Source organism: Jaculus jaculus, chromosome 2 (assembly GCF_020740685.1).
Source record: "Jaculus jaculus isolate mJacJac1 chromosome 2, mJacJac1.mat.Y.cur, whole genome shotgun sequence".
Lineage (NCBI taxonomy): Eukaryota > Metazoa > Chordata > Mammalia > Rodentia > Dipodidae > Jaculus > Jaculus jaculus.
Window position 1 is genome coordinate 63,418,824 of NC_059103.1, and position 19,472 is coordinate 63,438,295.

Below are 19,472 nucleotides of genomic sequence, written 5' to 3' on the forward strand. Positions count from 1 at the left end.
TTAATCCCTTGTCAGATGTGTAGCTGGGAATGATTTTCTCCAATTCTGTAGGTTGTCCCTTTGTTCTATTCACAGTATCCTTTGCTGTACAAAAGCTTTGTAATTTCATGAGATCCCAGTGGTTGATTAGTGGTTTTATTTTCTGAGCAATTGGGGTTATATTTATAAAGTCATTACCTCTGCCAGTATGTTGAAGGATTTCCCCTACTTTTCCTCAAACAATTTCAGTTTCAGGTCTGATATTAAGGTCCCTGATCCACTTGGATTTGATTCTTGTACATGGAGAAAGACAAGGATCTATTTTCATCCTTCTACATATAGATATCCAGTTTTCCCAGCACCACTTGTTGAAGAGGATGTCTTTTTGCAAATGAATATTTTTGTCATTTTTGTCGAAATTCAGATGGCTGTATTAACATCTGGGTCCTCTATTCTGTTCCATGATCTACATATCTGTCTTTGTGCCTATATCATGTTGTTTTGGTTACTATGGCTTTGTAATATAGCTTAAAATCAGGTATGGTGATACCACCAGCCTTATTTTTCTTGGTCAAAATTATTTTGGCTATTTGAGGGTTTTTTATGCTTCCACATGAATTTTAGGATTGTTTTTTTTTCTATTACTGTGAAGAATTCCATTGGAATTTTATTGGGGATTGCATTAAATGTGTAGATTGCTGTTGGTAAGATTGATATTTTAACAATATTGATTCTTCCAATCCAAGAACATGGAATGTCTTTCCATTTTATTGTGTCTTCTGTAATTTCTTGATTGAGTGTATTAAAGTTCTTATTGTAGAGAACCTTCACTTCCTTGGTTAAGGCTATTCCAAGGTACTTTTTTTTGAGGCACTGGTGAATGGGAGAGATTCCCTGATTTCATCCTTCCCATGTTTGTTGTTAGTATATAAGAAAGCTACTGATTTCTGTGTATTTATTTTGTATCCTGCTATGTTATTAAAAGTATTTATCTGCTCTAACAGTTTCTGGTAGAGTTTTTAGAGTCTTCTATAGTATCATATCATCTTCAAATAGTGATAATTTGATCTCTTCCTTTCCAATTTGTATCAGTTTTATGAGTGTCTCTTGTCTTATTGCTTTGGCAAGACTTCAGTACTATATTTAAAAAAAAGTGGGGACAGTGGACATCCTTGTTTTGTTACTGAATTTAATGGAATGGCTTCAAGTTTTTCTCCATTTAATATTATCTTGGCTGCAGGATTGTCATAAATAGCTTTTATTATGTTGAGATATGTTCTTTCTACTCCCAGTTTCTTTTACCATGAAAGGATGTTGGAAAGGAATTTTGTCAAATTCCTTTTCTGCATCGATTGATATGATCATGTGATTTTTGTCCTCCATAAAATATATATGATGTATTTATAGATTTGCATATTTGGTCCATCCCTCCATTCCTGGGATAAAGCCAACTTGGTGAGAGTGAATAATCTTTTTGATATATTCTTGTATTCTGTTTGCCAAAATTTTGTTCAGAATTTTGCATCTATTTTCATGAGGGAGATTGGTCTGTATTTTTGTTGTTGTTGTTGTTCTGTCTTTGTCTGATTTTGGTAAGAAGGTGATGCTGGCTTCATAGAAGGAGTTTGGTAGAATTCCTTCCTTTCCTATTTTATGGAAAAGTTTGAGGAGCACTGGTGTTCATTCTTCCATGAAGGTCTGGTAAAATTCACCAGTGAATCCATTGGACCTGGCGATTTTCAGTTGTGAGACTTTATAACTGCTTGGATCTCCATACTTTTTATAGGTCTACTGAAATGGTTTATCTCATCTTAATTTAATTTTTGTAGGTCATATGAAACAAAGAAATCATCCATTTATTTCAGATTTTCAAACTTAGCAGAATACATATTCTTAAAGTATGTCTTTATAATTTTTTGAATTTCTTTGGTATGTGATGTAATGGTGACTTTTCATCTCTAATCATATTTTTTGTCTATTCTCTCTTTCTTCTGGTCAGATTTGCTAAGCATTTATCAATTTTGTTTATTCTTTCAAAGAACCAACTCTTTGTTTTATTCATTTTTTGGAGTTTTTTTTTTTTTTTGCTTTTCTATTTAATTTCTGCCCTAATCTTTATTATTTCTTCTCATCTACTCATTTTTGGCTCACCTTGTTCTTCTTTTTCCAAGGCCTTAAGGTGAATCATTAAGTTATTTATTTGTAAACTCCCCAATTTCATAATATAGGCACTTAGAGATATAAATGTCCCTTTTAGGACTGTCTTCATTGTGTCCCAAAAGTTTTGGTTTGTTGTATTACCATCATCAATTGATTCTATGAATTTATCAATTTACTTTTTGATTTGTTCAATGAACCATTGCTCACTCAATAGTGTATTCTTTAGTTTCCATGAGTTTCTGTATGTTCTGTAACTCTTCTTGTTACTGATTTGTAGTTTAACCCCATTGTGGTCAGATAAGTTATAAGGGATTATTTCAATTTTCCTGTATGTGTTGAGATTTGCTTTGTGTCCTAATATTTGACCTATTTTACAGAATGTTCCATGTGCTGCTGAGAAAAAAATGTATAATTTGCAGCATTTGGATGGAATGTTCTTTCGATATCTATTAGATCCATTGATTCCATGACATCATTTAATTCAGAAGTCTCTTTGTCTATTTTTGCAGGGATGACCTGTCAATTAATGAGAGTGGAGTATTGAAGTTACCCACTACAACTGTTATTTGTGTCTAAAAGTGTTTGTTTGATGAAACAGGGAGCTCCCATGTTAGGTGCATATATGTTTAGGATTGTAATGTCCTCCTATTGGAGTGATCCTTTAGTCAGTATAAATGATCTTCTTTATCTTTCCTCACTAATGTTGGTTTGAAGTCTATCCTGTCAGATATTAGGATAGCAACCCCTGCTTGTTTCCTAGGCCCATTTGCATGAAATACTGTTTTCTATCCTTTCACTCTTAGACAGTATCTATATTTATTGAGAAATGAGTTTCCTGAAGGCAACAAATGGCAGGATCCTGCCTTTTAATCCAGTTGGCAAGCCTGTGTTTTGGGGTGGTCCATGGAGGGCATTGATATTGTTATTATTGAAAGGTGTGCAGTTATTCTTGCCATTCTTCTCATTTTGTAGTGTTTCCTGTTTTCCCTTTACTCAATTGTTTTAAATATTATTTGAGTGGGGTTTATGTTTTCTATTTCCTCCTGTGTGTGTTTTACTTTCTCTTCATCATTAATTATTCCTTCAAGCATTTTCTGTACAGCAGGTTACGTTGTCATAAATTCCTTTAGCCTGTTTTTGTTGTGGAAAATCCTTATTTCTCCATAAATTTGGATAGATAGCTTTGCAGGGTAAAGTAATCTTGGTTGACAATTGTTAGTTTTTGGAACATGGAATACATCATTCCAAGTCCTTCTGGCTTTTTAAATTTGTGTTGAGTAATCTGCTGTGATCCTGATGGGCTTACCTTTGTAGGTGATTTGCTTTTTCTCACTAACTGCTTTCAATATATTTTCTTTGGTTTGTGTGTTTAGTAGTTTCATTGTAATATGACAAGAAGAGTTTCTTTCCAGGTTTTGTCTATTTGATATTATAAAAGCTTCTTGTAACTGAATTGGCATTTCTTTCCCTATTTGGGGAAAATTTTCTTTTATAAATTTGTTGAAAATATCTAGTCAGCCTATAGATTGAAATTCTTCTCCTTCCATTATGCCCTGAATTCTTATGTTTGATCTTTTCATAGTGTCCCGTATATCTTGATGTTCCCATTCATACCTTTCTATTAACTTGTCTTTCTCTTTGTTGGACTGTATTAGGTCTGACACCTGATCTTCTAGTTTAGATATTCTGTTCTTTCCTTCATCCATTCTACTGGTGAGACTTTCCACAGAGTTTTTTTTATTTCACTGACTGTATTCTTCAGAGCTAGGATTTCAGCCTGGTTTTTCTTTAGTATTTCTATTTCCTTGCTCATGTCTTATAATGATCTCCTTATTTCATTAGGCTGGTTTCTTGTGTTCTCTTTCAGAAGTTTGTTTTCTTATTTGATTCTTTTCTTTCCTTCTTTGATTCCCCGCATCTCTTCTCTGATTTCTCTGAGCATAGATACCATCATTTTCTTGAAATCTTTGTCAAGCATTTCATCTAAAACAGTCAAATTGTTGATCATTTCTAATGGCTTTATAATTTTTGATGGGTCTGTATTGTCTTGATTCTTTGAGTTTATTGTATTAGAATGTAGTGACTTTTGCATCTTGAATTGATTGAATAATAATGTTCGGGTTTTCTACTTATCTGCAGTGTTCCTAGAAGTGGTAATCCACCTCTATATACCCTCAGAATATGAGCCAAGGTGCCAGGTGTACCTCTTGTTCCCCAATCCAGCCACATAAGTAATCCTAGGTGTTGAGTTTGCTTGCTAAGCATGTATTCTAGTGGTCTGGGTGGAACAATTTACAGGTAAATATTTTATTAAATTTTTTCATCACCAGAGTAGTTTTAAATTTTTATTTGCTTATTTTTTTTTATTAGAGAGAGATAAGAAAGAAAGGAACAAAGAAAGAAAAAGAAAGACAACACCTGGGCCTCTAGTCACTGCAAACAAACTCCAGATGCATTCACCATCTTGTGCATGTGGGTTACATAGGTGCTGGAGAATCTAACTTGAGTCCTTAAGCTTCTCAGTAATGTGTTAATCCCTCCCCCAAATGATTAAGAAATTATTTTGAATTATATCCTTGGAAATTTGGCGTGGATTTAGGACTTCATTTATATTAATTGTATAAGAAATCAAAAGCTTTCATTTGGGACTCAAATGTGCAAACTGTTCATATATGACACTTAGTTGGCATTTCTGATACATAAGGACAGAAGAAGTTAGGCCTTAAGATCCCTCTGGATATTGTTCTAACATTATTAATATCCTTTAAGTTTAGAGAAATTGGAAGCTTGTTTTCTGCAACATTATAGTTTTGGGTGAAATCTTTCCTCATGTTAATTCTATTGTCATTGCTTTTATCTCTGATAAAACTTTCATTTGATTAGAGAACTGCAACATACAAGGAACAAATGAATTAAGTCAAGACCAAACCACAGGTCCAAGTTGAAATTTCTCAAAACAAAGATCTTACCAAAATGCCCCCATACTTAGGGCTCAATTTATGGGCTTGATTTGTTCCTTAGAACCCAAAAGACTTTTGCTTATTGATGATTGCAAGTGTATTTATGTCTGCGAGTATTTATGATGGCCTGAGCTTGGTGTCAGATATCTTCCTCCATCATTCTCCACTTTATTTACTAATATTTAGTCAAACTATTTTTAGAGACAGAGAGAGAGAAGAGTTAAAGAATTGACACGCCAGGGCTTCAGCCACCGCAATTGAGCTCCAGATGTTTGTGCCACTTAGTGGGCATGTGTAACCTTCTGTTTGCCTCACCTTTGTGTGTCTAGCTAATGTGGGATCTGGAGAGTAGAACATCAGTCCTTAGGCTTCACAGGCAAGCACCTTAACCACTAAATCATCTTTCTAGCCCATAGTCTTAAAGTTGAACACATAGCTTACACATCAAATAGTCTAGCTAGCCAGCTTGCCATAGGATCCTGTCTCCCAAGACTTGGAACTACAGGCAGGCAGGTAGGTATAAACTCAAGGAATGTGAATGGGTGCTGGTGATCCAAAAGCTGAATTCTTGTGCTTTATTTTACTTTGCGTGTATGTGCTTGTGCGAATAAGCATTTATGTGTGTGTACACATGTGTACATGCAGGGCCACATGTCATGGCGTGCACATGTGGAGATCAAGGAACACCATTTTATTCAGTCCTCTGACTTCTACCTCATTTGAGGTCGTGTTTGTCTCCCTGCATGCTGTCTGTGTCTTGGCTGTGCTCATAGCGAGTGTTTTAGGAACTTCTGTCTCCTCCTCCTGTCTCACGCTCAGTGCCAGTCTGCTGGGATTACTAAAACCCACCATGGCTTTTGGCTGCTTTTTTAAAAAAATATTTTTATTGACAATTTCCATAATTATAAACAATATCCCATGGTAATTCCCTCCCTTCCCCCCCCACTTTCTCCTTTGAAACTCCACTCTCCATTATATCCCCTCCCATTCTCAATCAGTCTGTCTTTTATTTTGATCTTTTCTTCCTATTATGATGCTTTTGTGTAGGTAGTGTCAGGCACTGTGATATAATGGATATCCAGGCCATTTTGTGTCTGGAGGAGCCCATTGTAAGGAGTCCTAGCCTTCCTTTGTCTCTTACATTCTTTCCACCACTTCTTCTGCAATGGACCCTGAGCCATGGAACATGTGATTGAGATATTTCAGTGCTGAGCACTCCTCTATCACTTCTTCTTAGCACCATTGTGCCTCCTGAGTTATCACAAGGTTACTTCCATCTGAAAAGAGAAAGTTCTCTAGCCAAAAGTGAGAATAACATTAATATATGGGTATGAACATTAAGAAAACTGCTTCCTGGGCAGTTTGGTGGGCACAGTATGTACTTTTAGCCAGACAGCAGCAGATGTTATGCTCCTAGGGCTCATGACTGCCCCTGTTGTATGTTTTCAGTATCAAGGATATATTGCCTCCCATGGAGTGGTCCTCCAGTCAAATTAGATAGTGGTTGGTTTCACCCATAACACATGTGCCACTATTGCACCCATTGGCTCATTTGGCCTTGCTGGCCAAATATAAGGCTTAAAGTGTCCACTGTTGAGTATCTTAACTGGTGATTGCTCTCTCTTCCATTGAACAGTGCACAGCATGGCTTTTTCCAGCTTCCTGTCAGCTGATCTATAGGGAGGAGGTTTTCAGCTCAGTTCCAGCAGGGTTTCTCAGTGACCTTGCAGCCCAAGAATGTGGTGTCGCCAGCAATAGGGTCTTACCATCTATTCCTGGTGGGAAGCAAAGAGCCTCAACAATGGCCTGTAATCTTTGGGAAGCATCAGGACTTCCCTGGCCAAAAATTCACTGGAAGGTATCCCTTCCCTGGAACTGAAAATTTTCTAGTAACAATCTATGGTTTCTGTGTGTTTCATTGTCCAATAAAGTAGGTTTCCATATGACTTATTTATATCCTCTTAGATTTTGATTAGCCCTCCCTCCAGCTTTCCTTACTCAGTCTCTTCCCCTGACCTCACCTAGACCTTTTCACCCACATTAATCTGTTCTTCTACTTACATATATACAGTACAATCCTACCAAGCTCCCCTCCCTCCCTTTCTATTTCCTTTTGGGATTGCTGGATTATGCTACTGAGTTTTACTCCATACTTACACAACCAGTTATTTGTAGCTAGGATCCACAGATGAGAGAAAACTCGTGGTGTTTGGTTTTCTGGGCATGGGTTACCCCACTTAGTATAATCCTTTTCAGATCCATCCATTTTCCTGCAAATTTCATAAATTTACTGGCAAATTCTAAACTTCAACTGAGCAACATACACAATCAATAAAAAACAGCACATAGTATGCAATTGTGGGGATAAAAAGAAACAGATAGTCTTATAAAGCCAAATTTCCTAAGGGTGTGTGTTATTCTACACCCTTAATCTTCTCAGCTGGGAGGTAGAGATTTCTGTTCTGAATTGTGTTCCAGGTCAACCTGGATCAGGATCATACCCTGCTCCCAATAATGACTGAAGCAAAAGGCAAAGGACCTATAAATATGAATGTATTAAAGGCAACAGTATTCAACCCCCAAATTCAGGTTATTTGAAAATGGTAAAGCCAAAATCTGCCCTGACAAGGAAAGAGAGATTAGCTCTTCCAATGCAGGCCTATGTACCCTTTCTTTCTTTCTTTCTTTCTTTCTTTCTTTCTTTCTTTCTTTCTTTCTTTCTTTCTTTCTTTCTTTCCTGTTAGTCTTGTTACCTTTTGGGGTGGCTCCAATCTCACCATTGCTGAGTTACCACCTCTATCCCACCGTGTTGTGCTGTGGAACTGGACCTCTTATCAGCTATGCTGCCACTGGGGGCTGAGTGCCGGAGGTTCTCAGTTCTGATGGTGGGGTGGGGGAGTTCAGACTTCTGCAGTTGCTCATGCAGTTCCACATGTGTCCCTATCAGTAGCTCTTTGGTTGATGTCAGCTGTCTTAACTTCTGTTTGCTTAATTTTGTAAGGAGGCTGATGAAGTTAAAACATCCCCTTGTTTAGTCTCTGCTGATGCCACCTCTTGGTGCACCTGGCAGGGTGGTGCCAGGTGGATGCAACAATCATGCAGACCAGGCCATCTTCCTCCTTTCTGGTGGATCTTGTCTTTCCAGCTTCTCCTCTGTGTTTAAGAATAACCTATACTCCCTCACTTTCAGAATAAGAGTGTATTTTGCTGGGGTTTTGCTTAAATCCCTCCCTAGGCTGCTTTGGCATGGCTCCTATGCTGCCATCTTACCCAGAAGCTAGCCTCTTTTTAAAAGTCACCAAGAGAGCCATCTAGATAATATTTGATACTAATCAGCTTCCAAAGGCCTCCATGTAAGCACCATAACCAAACTAGTTCTATTTTCAACCTTTCAGTGGAAACTAGATAGCAACATGAGTTTTAGAGGGGACCATGACAGGCACCTTTTATTATGTTTAAAGTGATGTATTTGCATGACAAGTTGGCAAGGCATGGGCTTGATTGAGATAATTTACTTTGATCTTCAGCTTGAGTGGACTAGAAATGCATAGGTTATGAGTGAGATGAACCTTTGTGTGTTTCTGTGAAGGCATTTTCAGAAAGGATTCTCTAAGGAGGAGATACTCAACATGGATGTGGATGGCACCATCCCCTGGGCTGAAGTCCTGGACTGCATATAAAGCATAACAAAAGGAGAAAGCCATCTGAGCACTAGGAGTCTTTTTTCTCTGCTTCATGATCCACTAGGATGTGAGCAGGCAGCTTCATGCTTCTGCACCATAGCACTAGCAACTCTACTCTGTCATGCCTTCCCTAGAATAATGGATTCTACTCTCAAACTATGGTCAAAGTAAATCCTTTCTCCCTTAAGTTGTTTTTGTCAGCTATTTGGTCACAAGGATAGAGGTAACAATATCCATTCTTCTGTAGCCACCTCCCAGGTACAAGGTTCTAGGCTTGGAGATACTCAGTGGACTTCCAGACCCATATGTCTCTTTGGAACACACAAATTTGCTTGATGGTACTAGCCTTGCATTTACCCTTCTTCTTTTTGATTCCCAGTTTCTGCATTCTGGCTCCTCTGGACCACAGGCAAGTGTTCCCAGCCTGAGTAGCTCCCCTTCCTTCTACATTCCCAGTGCCTAGCAAAGTACTACAGGGGTAATGAGATGTGAAGGCTCAGTCGCTTGGAAAGACCCATGCTCAGACCTGGATTCTCACTGGATAGCACTCAGGCTCAGCCAAACCTGTGCTGTCCTGATGACAACAACCTGAAGGATGAAGAAAGAACAGAAGAAAGGAAGGGAAGAAGGAATCTAAATGCTCAAAGCTGCCTCTCACTTCCAATCTGTTCCACTTGTTTTGTTTGCTGAGTTTTGCTTTGGATCCAAACCCTGCCTTTCTAGCAAATCCCAAATTGCTGTCACACACAATGGGTGCCAGGAAAATCTCTGATACAATGAATGGTGGATTATTTTAAATCTGGACAAATGTCAATAGCTTTAGCAGCTCAATGTCAGCCCTTCAACCTCATGTGAACCTTTAATTAGCTGGGGGGTTGGGGCATCTTTTCAGGCGATCTGGGACTTTGCTGTGAGAACAGCAGGCTCAGGGTCAGGTAATAGGCATGCCAAAGTCATGGTGTGGGAGGCTGACAACTGAGTTCAAGATGCTGACTAGATTCTGATCACTGTGTGTCTCTGGGTGGGATGGCCACCCTTTGAGACCCATGTCTCCTCTGTGTGGGATAAGGCTGCGTTTTCTAACCTCCCACACATCTATTGTTTCTATTGTATTCATATCACCCATCTAAGACCTACAGGACACATTCACTAATTCTGGGAATGTTAACTTGGTGTCATTTCGTGTCATTTGAAATTCTCTTCAGAGGGCGTCTAAGTAGCACAGCTGAATACCCATAGCCCTGTTGACGTGTGGTAGGGAGCCCTTCACTGAGGTCCCTTGAGCACATGAGAGCCAGAAGCACTTGGACTTTGAGACCATATCCATGTGATCTTCAAATGGATAGCATTCCTACCACACAAAAGGCTAGTACTTTTGTCCTGTCCAGTGTTGTTTCCTGGAGTCAACACTTCTTTTCCTCTAAAAGTCCAGAGAGTATGAGACTTAGTTCTTTGCACCTGAAACTCCCTTCATTCCCAGAGGCTGCTGTGTCCTTTGGTGGGATAACATCCAATTTTTTTGCCATTTTAAATGCCTTTCTTGAAATCTCACTATTTTTCTTTCAGCTGAATGTGGAAGTAAGTCCTTGCTAAGGTAATGTTTTGTTCATAACTGCCTGGGAAGGAACACTGACCTCTGTCCACCTGTGCTGTCACATGGGCCACACCTTGAATGGTCTGCCCTGGCTTGTAGAGCAGAAACTGCTGGAGATCCAACACTTCTTCCCAAGTGCTTTCTACTCTTTCAAGTTGGCCACTTTATCTCCTAATCAAAAAGTATAATTATGGAATTTTCTCTGCATGTTCTCTTTTAGAATGATTTTCTGAAATACCAAGAGACACACCCCAAACTGTCAGTGCATCCATAGAATCTGTGGGCTCCAGATAAAGTAGTTAGAAGCCACATCTCCTTTGTGCTCACACTCTACCATCCAGCAGCTGGTCACCATGACATTGTTCTTTTCGAGATTTAGGTAACTCAGGCCCTGTCCTGTGGTTGACCACACTGATCCCTGCCTGGGATAATCAACTTTCCTTCCAAAGGCATCTCTACTCCATGTTCTGGCCTCACTGGTCTATTCAACAGATAGTCACTGTTTAGAGGTGAATGTGGACACATCGCTGGATGATTGGCTTCTCTACAGGGAACTCATGTGAGTGACCACAACATGCCATCTGGCATGTGGAAGACAAAGGATAATGTTATAGAGGAACCTAAGCAGTAATACTCTTGAGCAAGGGAATCTTTGTCCTGTCAAATAAGAACATGTCATTCCATCTAGATATCATAAGTCTGAAATGTTTTAATGCCACTGAAGAAAGTTTAGTTGCATGGAATATAGCACTTCTGCTGATGAATGTATACACCTACACAATTATAGTCTACACTGACAGAATTTTGATCAACTTGAAGCCTATACCACCTATGTGTGCACCTGGCCAGAACAGTGACATTGCATGAGAGACTAGTCCATAAGGATGTAGAGACAAAAGCCCAGAGATAACAAGCTTTTCAGCAAGGTCACACAGTTACCTTATGGGTTCTATTTCCTGTGGGCCACCAGCTCAGTTATCCTTCTGCAGGGTTACACTAGCCCTGCCACTCTCAGCTCCTCTCAGACGCAGGAGACACACTAATATTTTATTATATAAGTTGAAGCAGTTTTGGAAGACCATGGCTTACTTCAGTGCTGTAACTCAAAGAAAACAAAATGCAGGAGGCAGTGCATTTGCCAGTCATAAATGGTGGCTTGGTGGTGCCTTCCTCTGAAGACACAAGCATGGTTCCTTTGGAAATCCTTCATGGAAAAATTGCAACCAATCTTTCTCAAACTGTGCCGCGAAATCGGAGAGCAGGGATTGTTTGGGGTTTCTTGTCCTCCAAGCTACTGAATAAGGCTTTGGCCTTCTCAGTGGTGACAGATCCAAGCTGGAAAGAGAGTCAGTGCAGTGGGGGTATAAATGTGCTTTCCATGGGCGGGGGGGTGGGCAGCAAGTATGTCTTCTGAACTTATGGCCTGACCTCTCTTTTCCAGAAGAAGGAGTGTCATGGGTTAAGAAACAAGCCTGTAGCACTGTTCATGGTCTTTTAGAATCCTCTGTAGGGCTCAGACAAGACCTCAAAGTCTCTACCTCTGTGCTTCCTGCCCTGCACATGTCCTATGAGCTACATCTACAAAAACAGAAGTTCTAGATGGGAGCACAGACATGCTCTGGGAGTTTCTGTTTTGCAGAAGAACATTTTCAAAGTGTCCATTTTTGCTTTCCTTACCTGCTTTCCCAGCCACCATGGCTGGCTGCTTCTGTGCCACATGCCTACTGGCTCTTCACCAGTGGCCTGAGAAATCCTGCCAGGCTGCCCTCCATGTGGCATCTCCAAGGTGAGAGATGTGAATGGCTGCAGAATGAGACTCGCCTCTCCCAGCCCAGCTGTCTGTTCACTCTGGCTCAAAGCAAGCACTCACACCTTAAGGGAGAAAAGTGCAAGCCACATGTTCTGACAGCCTGCTGTGTGGGGCTCACAGAACCTTCTTCCACCCAGAGCTGGCCAGGCTGAGCACACATTCTGCCACCAGCTCTTGGCATAGAAAGCCTCCTTGGGGAGTCTGCCCTGCCATTCTTTGTTCAGCTGGAGTCCCATAAGGGAGCAATAATTAAAGAAAACTTTGTAAATGTTCAACTGAATAAAACTGTTGTCCATGGCTCCCTTTCTTCTTGTTCACTTTTTTTTTTCTTTGCCATCTGGAGCCACAACCTGTCCAGTTCGCAAGCCCAGATCCATGTCCTGTCACTTGTCTGTCGAGCTTCATCACTGGTGTTTCTCAGAGGAGGGATTTGCTAGTTATTTTTGTCCCCTCCCCTGCAAGCTGAGCCCTTTCCTGCATCCTGGCTCCCAGTGTACCTCTCTATCTCTCCGCCTCCCATATGCTTTGGAGATATTCCTGCTGCTATCATGCATGTGCCACAGCCATGTGGCGTGTGTGTGTGTGTGTGTGTGTGTGCACGCACATGCAGCTGCCTGGCTTCTTGGCACAGTCCCTGAGGGAGCTGCCCTTCTGAAGAGCCATGGTAACTGAGCACTGTCCATGGCTCTGGCTGAAGCTTCAAATGAACAATATGATTTTGAACAAAAAAGGAAAAAGGAGTGGATGAAAAGAGAGTGACAGACTTATGTTGAGGCTGATGGATTAAGTTCAAGTCACATAAATACTGAAAGTAAGTACAAATAACCTCATCTTCTAAGGAGAGGAATTAGTGCCATGGGAGTACTCATACCAGCACATCAGAGTGTGTCATTCTTGGTAAGTGTTTCATATTTCAGATGTAATTAATTTAAGTAAAATAAAGACCATGTTGGTGTAGTAGGACCCCTGATATCCTTCAGTAAAGGGACATAGAAATGCTCAGTGGGATGTGAAGGGTCCAGGCCATGTAGCTTGAGTGATGCTCCCACAAGACAACGAAAGCCCAGGGCTGCCAGGAGTTGAAGAGAAAAGAGATGGATTCCCTGAGGGTTTTGGAGAGACTGGGTCCTGAAAGCACCTGGCCTCAGCCTACACCATGGGAGAAGAGATTTCTGTTGTCAATAGTGCTTTGTAATAGCATCCCCAGGAGACAGGCACAACAAGGGAAAATGAACCCCTTGTCCACTAGGAGTGCCAAAACTCCACTGATGGCTGAAACTGTGCTGTGAATGACCCTTATTGTACAGTGTGCATTTGTTCCATACTTACGTATGTGTAATAAAGTCGCCCTTCCCTCTCTCTCACTTTTTCTTTCTCTCTCTGCCCTATTGTACATTACTGGCCCCTTCATCATAGTCATGTGAGATGGTACACTAACCATGGGAAGAGATGGAATGGTGTAAGTGACACAGGCCTTCTAATGGAACATTAGGCTGCTGAATAAAGATTTCAACACAAGACTACAGTGGCAGGTATCTGGTATATTAAAGGTCTCACTGAACCTTCTTGGAGCAGGTGGTGAGCCTGTCTCCACACAATGGGTGCTTGAGTAGCTGCTGCCAAAGGTAGATAGTCATGTAAGTTGCTGTTGTGAGAAAAAAATTTGTTTTTTCCCCTGGGAAGGCATAATCTTACATCTATTGACCCCAACTGGGGATAAGACAGCAGGGCAAAGTATGATTGCACAAATTCAAGTTTGGGTGAGTCAATGAGTTTATTGAGATTACTGACAGAGCAGGGTGAGGGGTTGCTTCTAGGAGCATGGATGACCAAAAATGGCTCATCCTGACATCAGGGATGATTCACAAAAGCTGCATCTTTCAGGCACATTACACAACCTGCATGCAGCTCAGCTGGTTGAAGAGTCCCCTTTCCATATTTACATTTTAGCTGTCTATGACTTGAGCTCCTGAGTTTCCCGCCTCCTTTTGTTGAGAGATTCCAATTCAGAAGGATCTTCTCTATGACAGTCATGTAATATGCTGACTTCTTTCTTAGATTTAGAATATCTGTATACTTATTTTCAACTAAGCATCTGTGATGGGTAATCTTGAAAATCAACTCAATTGGACCTAGAATCATCTAGTATATAAATCTGTAATATGTCTGTGAAAGAGTTGCTAGACTAGATTAAATGTAGGAAGACCCACACTAACTGTGGACAGCATCATCCCATGGGTTGGTTTTCCAGAGTCAATAAGAAAGAAAACGTGAGCTAAACACAATTACTCATCTCTTTGCCTTTGACTGAAAATGCAGTGTTTCCAGCTACGTCATGCTCCTGCCACCATGTCTTCCCTACCATGGTGCACTATATTCCCTTGTGCTGTGAGCTCACATAACCTCTTCCCCCCTTAAGTTACTTTTTTCAGGTGTTTTGTTGCAGCAATGAGAAAGTAACTCCTATAATATCCAAGGCATGCAATTAAGTTTTCTTTTCTTCCCAGTCATAAATAATCAACTTCAGAAAACTCTTCTTTCTTCATCTACAGAAGTCACCTCCCTACTGGTATAAATTCATACCCCAAAACAATTTTGATGACTCAACAGCATAGATTGCCTGAAAAGACAGCTTAATCCTATCTCCAGCTCATCAAAGAGACTCCAGCCCCATAATGCCCCTTCAGAATATTACTTTGAGACAGGGTCTCACGTAGCTTATCGTGACCTCCAATGAACTATGTGGCAAAGGATGACCATGACTACTGATCATCCTGCCTCAACATTCTAAATACTGGTGTGTGTCACCTCACTTGGTTTATGCACTGCAGGAAATTGAACTCAGGGCTTTATGCATGCCAGACAAGCATGCTATCAACTGAGCCACAACCTCACCATCACTGGTAGCATTTTTCATCTTCCAGATCCCGGAGCCCTAGTTCCCAACCTGGGGCTCCAGCTCATTGGTTAAAAAGAAAATCATTCTGTAAGTCAGTAGGTCACCATTCTGAAGGGAAAATAAATCAACAACAAAAAAACTGTATGTGTGTATAATAGGAGGGGAGGATAGTGGACAAGAAGACAGTCTCACTGTGCATTTTTTCCTGCCTCTGGGATCCCAGCAGCTGCCATGGAAATCATACCCTTGCTCATTCTGGCTGAGAGCTGTTGAAACCACTAACTTGCTATAACTTATGAATGTGTATAAGTGTGTTGCCTGCTGTAGTTATTCTGCTGGAGATAAAATATTTTATTTATTTATTTATTTGACAGAAACAGACAGAGATAGAGGCAGATAGAGAGAATGTGCACACCTGGACCTCCAGCCACTGCAAATGAACTCCAGATGCATGTGCCCCTTATGCATCTGGCTAACGTGGGTCCTGGGGAAATGAGGCTCCTTAGGCTTCCAGGGTTCTTAGGCTTGCTTAACTGCTAAGCCATCTCTCTAGCCCAACATATTGGATGTTTTAAGGGGTAATATCTGCAGCTCCAGAAATCCCTTGTTCAAGGGAACAGAAGACAGAAAGAAATGCCAGGAAAAGTCATGCATTAATCTCCTGCTTGGTGCTAGGTAGTGGTGTTATTTAATCCTTAATTTGGTAGATGAACATTTCTCCCATTTTGTGGATGAGGAAACTGGAATTCAGAGAAGCTAAATCTAGAATGTCACAGCTAATACGTGGCAGGCCCCATCTCTCTCTCACTGAGTGTGGCAATTGCTCCTGATTTACATTTTTCCTATGAGGTGCAAGACTAAACCCAAGTTCTTAAACTCTGGGTTTTTGCATTTTCCCCTTGGAGTAAAAAATTTAGCTTGACCCAAAGATAGGTTTGGCTTTTTTAAAAGGAGGATTCTGACTTTAATTCTCATTGCTTATAGCTATTCCATATAACTATTGAATGTCCCATAATTTTTTTGAAGTAAGGTCTTGCTCTAGGCTGACCTGGAATTGGCTATGTAGTCTCAGGGTGCCTCAAACTCATGGAAATCCTCCTACCCCTGACTCACAAGGGCTGAGATGAAAGGCATGCACTACTATGCCTGGCTTTGAATGTTCCATATTAAAAAAAAAAATTAGTTATTTTTTGAGAGAGAAAGAGGAACATGCTAGAGCTTTAAGCCACTGCACACAAACACAAGGCGCATTCTCCACCTTATGTACTTGTTTATATGGGCCCTAGGGAATTAAATCTGGGTCCTTTAGCTTTTCAGGCAAATGCCTTAATTTCTAAGCTGTCTCTCCAGCTCCAGTCTGGCTTTTCCTTTGACTTCTTGGAAGCAGTCTATGTCATATGGGAGAGTTTCTGCTGGGTGAAAGTGGGTCAACTCATCACACAGGACAAAATAAGACACCTGTGACTTAGTATGGGCAGTTTCTTTCCACCTGGAGGATGAAATCAACTATGTGACAATCAGTCATTCCTATGTACAGAATCCTATACAAATCTTTGCACAGTGAAGTCCAGTGGACCCTCCCAGTTCACCAACCTTCTCTGTCTAGTGTTATATGGAGAGACAGAAAAAAAAATGAACTAACTCCATGAGAAGAGAATACGGTAAGCTTTGTGTTCTATGTCCTTGAATTCTGCCCTATGCACCTGCTCCCTTGGCTGGTGTTTTGGTTACTTTTCTCATCACTGTGACAAAAAAGAGCAACTTTAGGGAGGAAGGACTTACTTATTTTCACCCATGGTTTGAGGATGTCATCTATTATGGTGGGAAAGCATGGTGGTGGGTCAGTAAGGCTGCTTGCTTATGTCTGAGCAGCTGAGGAAGTAGGGAGCACAGAATACTGGCATCCTGCTTACTTCCTCCCTTTCCCATTTATTCTGTCCAGGACCCACCTGGTTCTGCCCACTCTCAGAGCAGGTCTTCCTTCCTCAATGTGTCCTCTCTGGAAATCTCCCACAGACCTCTCCAAATGTGTAACTCACTAATGCTTGAGATATTTCTTAATCCCAAACAATCAAGATTAATAATATTAGCTGGCTTTTATTAGTATGGATAAATTTTTGACAGTCCTTCAAATTCTGCACCGTAATGTCCTACAAGAAATTATCAAAACTTCCACAATCTTAAAGTTGGTGTCATAGGAGATGGAAATCTTAGGGTACTGTGCCCCCTTTCTCCTATCTGAAACTCTTTAAATAACATTTTCTGCAGGTGTTCTAGATTGTTACTCAATCAAGGAAAGTTACTGAGGACGATAGGCCTTACTTACCACAGTGGATAGGCCTGGCATTCAGCATATCATATTCTTGCTCTCAGTATGGACATCCAGCTCTGGCCTCCACTAACTCTCAGGAGGCAGGGCTCTGGGCTACAAGCTCCTCTCTCTGCTTCTGACCACAGTGGCTGAGAACAGCATGCACTTGAGTTTCTGAGACTGTAACCATGCTATGAAAAGTTCCCATTCTTGGGAGTTGTAGGGTCTTTCATGGAGCAATACATAGCCTTTTATATTGGTTACATCTCATTCCAAAGGAAGTTACTGACTTAATAAACTTGGGCTGCTGTAACAGGACCACAGCTGGTGGAAGGTGCTGCATGTGCAGAAGCTGTCCAGGAGCAAGAAGTCTCCATCCTCAGGTTCTATGTCATGTATAGAGTACTCTGTCTGTGTAAAAATCCTTCAGGAGAAGTAAACCCAGCACTTCACAAAAGCAAATGGAAACTGTGAGAAGTCAAGTGGTCCCTTGGATTTTCCCCAGATGGTCACAAGAGCAGACTGGGGTCAGAACAGCAATACTGGTGCATGGGGAAATTCTAAACCTTTCCACCACAGTACTTCAACAGTCTATAGCCAACAAAATGACTGCCATGGTTGAATACACACACACTGTGTGTGTGTGTGTGTGTGTGTGTGTGTGTGTGTGTGTGTGTGTGTGTCCATTGATGGATAAGCATATAAGCAAAGCATAGTGTGTGTATCCACACAATAAACATTAGCCCTAAATGGGACAAAAACAGTTCTGATGCATGCTACAGCATGGATTGACATTCTGCTCATTATGCTAAGAGATATAAGCCACTCACAAATAGGTGTGGAGTTATTAAAATAGCCCAATCTATAGAGAATAAGAACAGTGATCGCCTCAGGAGTTTCTAGGAGAAGGGAATGGAAAATTTTGGCTTAATGGCTACTAAGCTTTAGTATTGCAAGATAAAATGTTTTGGGGGGCTGGTTATACAACTATGTAAGCCTACTTACTGTACATTTGAAAATGGATAAGATGACAAATTTTATGTTATAATTTTTATGTTTATATTTTACACAATCAAAATTTAAAAATAATAAAGATTTGTCAGGGATAGAGAAATGAGAGAGTTGCATTCCAGCTGTATAGAGTTCACGGTCCAGTTGGTAGGAAATAAATTTAAACGTGGACATGGTGGAGTGTGATGAAAGATGCCAGGGATCCTAAGGACAGGCTGGGGTGGGAGGGTGGGTGCCAGAAAGTTCCCTAAAGGGAAGGACACCTCCACAATATCTTAAAAACCAAGTAAGAAATAGTCAAATAAAAGAGACAAAGATATTTTAGGACAGCAAGCCAAACCCATATGTGCACATTCAGGGAGCTCTTCAGAAACTACAGACCTCTCTCTGCTGGGCTAATGTGCTGGGTAGGAGTTGAGGGACGTCAAATGTGGGGTCTGTCTTGATTTATCTAGCATCTGTTGCCCAACCTTAAGAGGAAAAAAAAATCCCTTGTAACATACGGTGACCATTTACAGCAGACAAAGCTGCAATGTGGCTCTTGCCCAAAGTTTCCCAGCAGAAATTTTGTCCCAAAAGGCACAATAATTAATTCTGCCTCCATCCCACAATGGTTTACATTTTCTGGTTTCGATGAAAAAATCTACTACTGCCAGGCGTGGTGGCGCACGCCTTTAATCCCAGCACTCGGGAGGCAGAGGTAAGAGGATCGCCGTGAGTTCGAGGCCAGCCTGAGACTCCATAGTGAATTCCAGGTTAGCCTGGGCTAGAGTGAGACCCTACCTCGAAAACAAAAAAAAAAAAAAGAAAAAGAAAAAGAAAAAGAAAAAATCTACTACTCCCCGCATTGTTATTATCACTTTCATTTCCTGGTTGAATAAGTGCTTATCTAAAATCACCAACTAGTGTGGCTGCTTTAATTCAGGACTACCATGAACACAACAGGTCTAGAAACTTCCCCATATTTAAGATTGGGTGGAAGTCATCTTTCAACTTCGGATCATCTCTGCATTGGATTTAAAATACAAATGCTTTTTAAGAGACTAAGCAACATACCAACTGCAA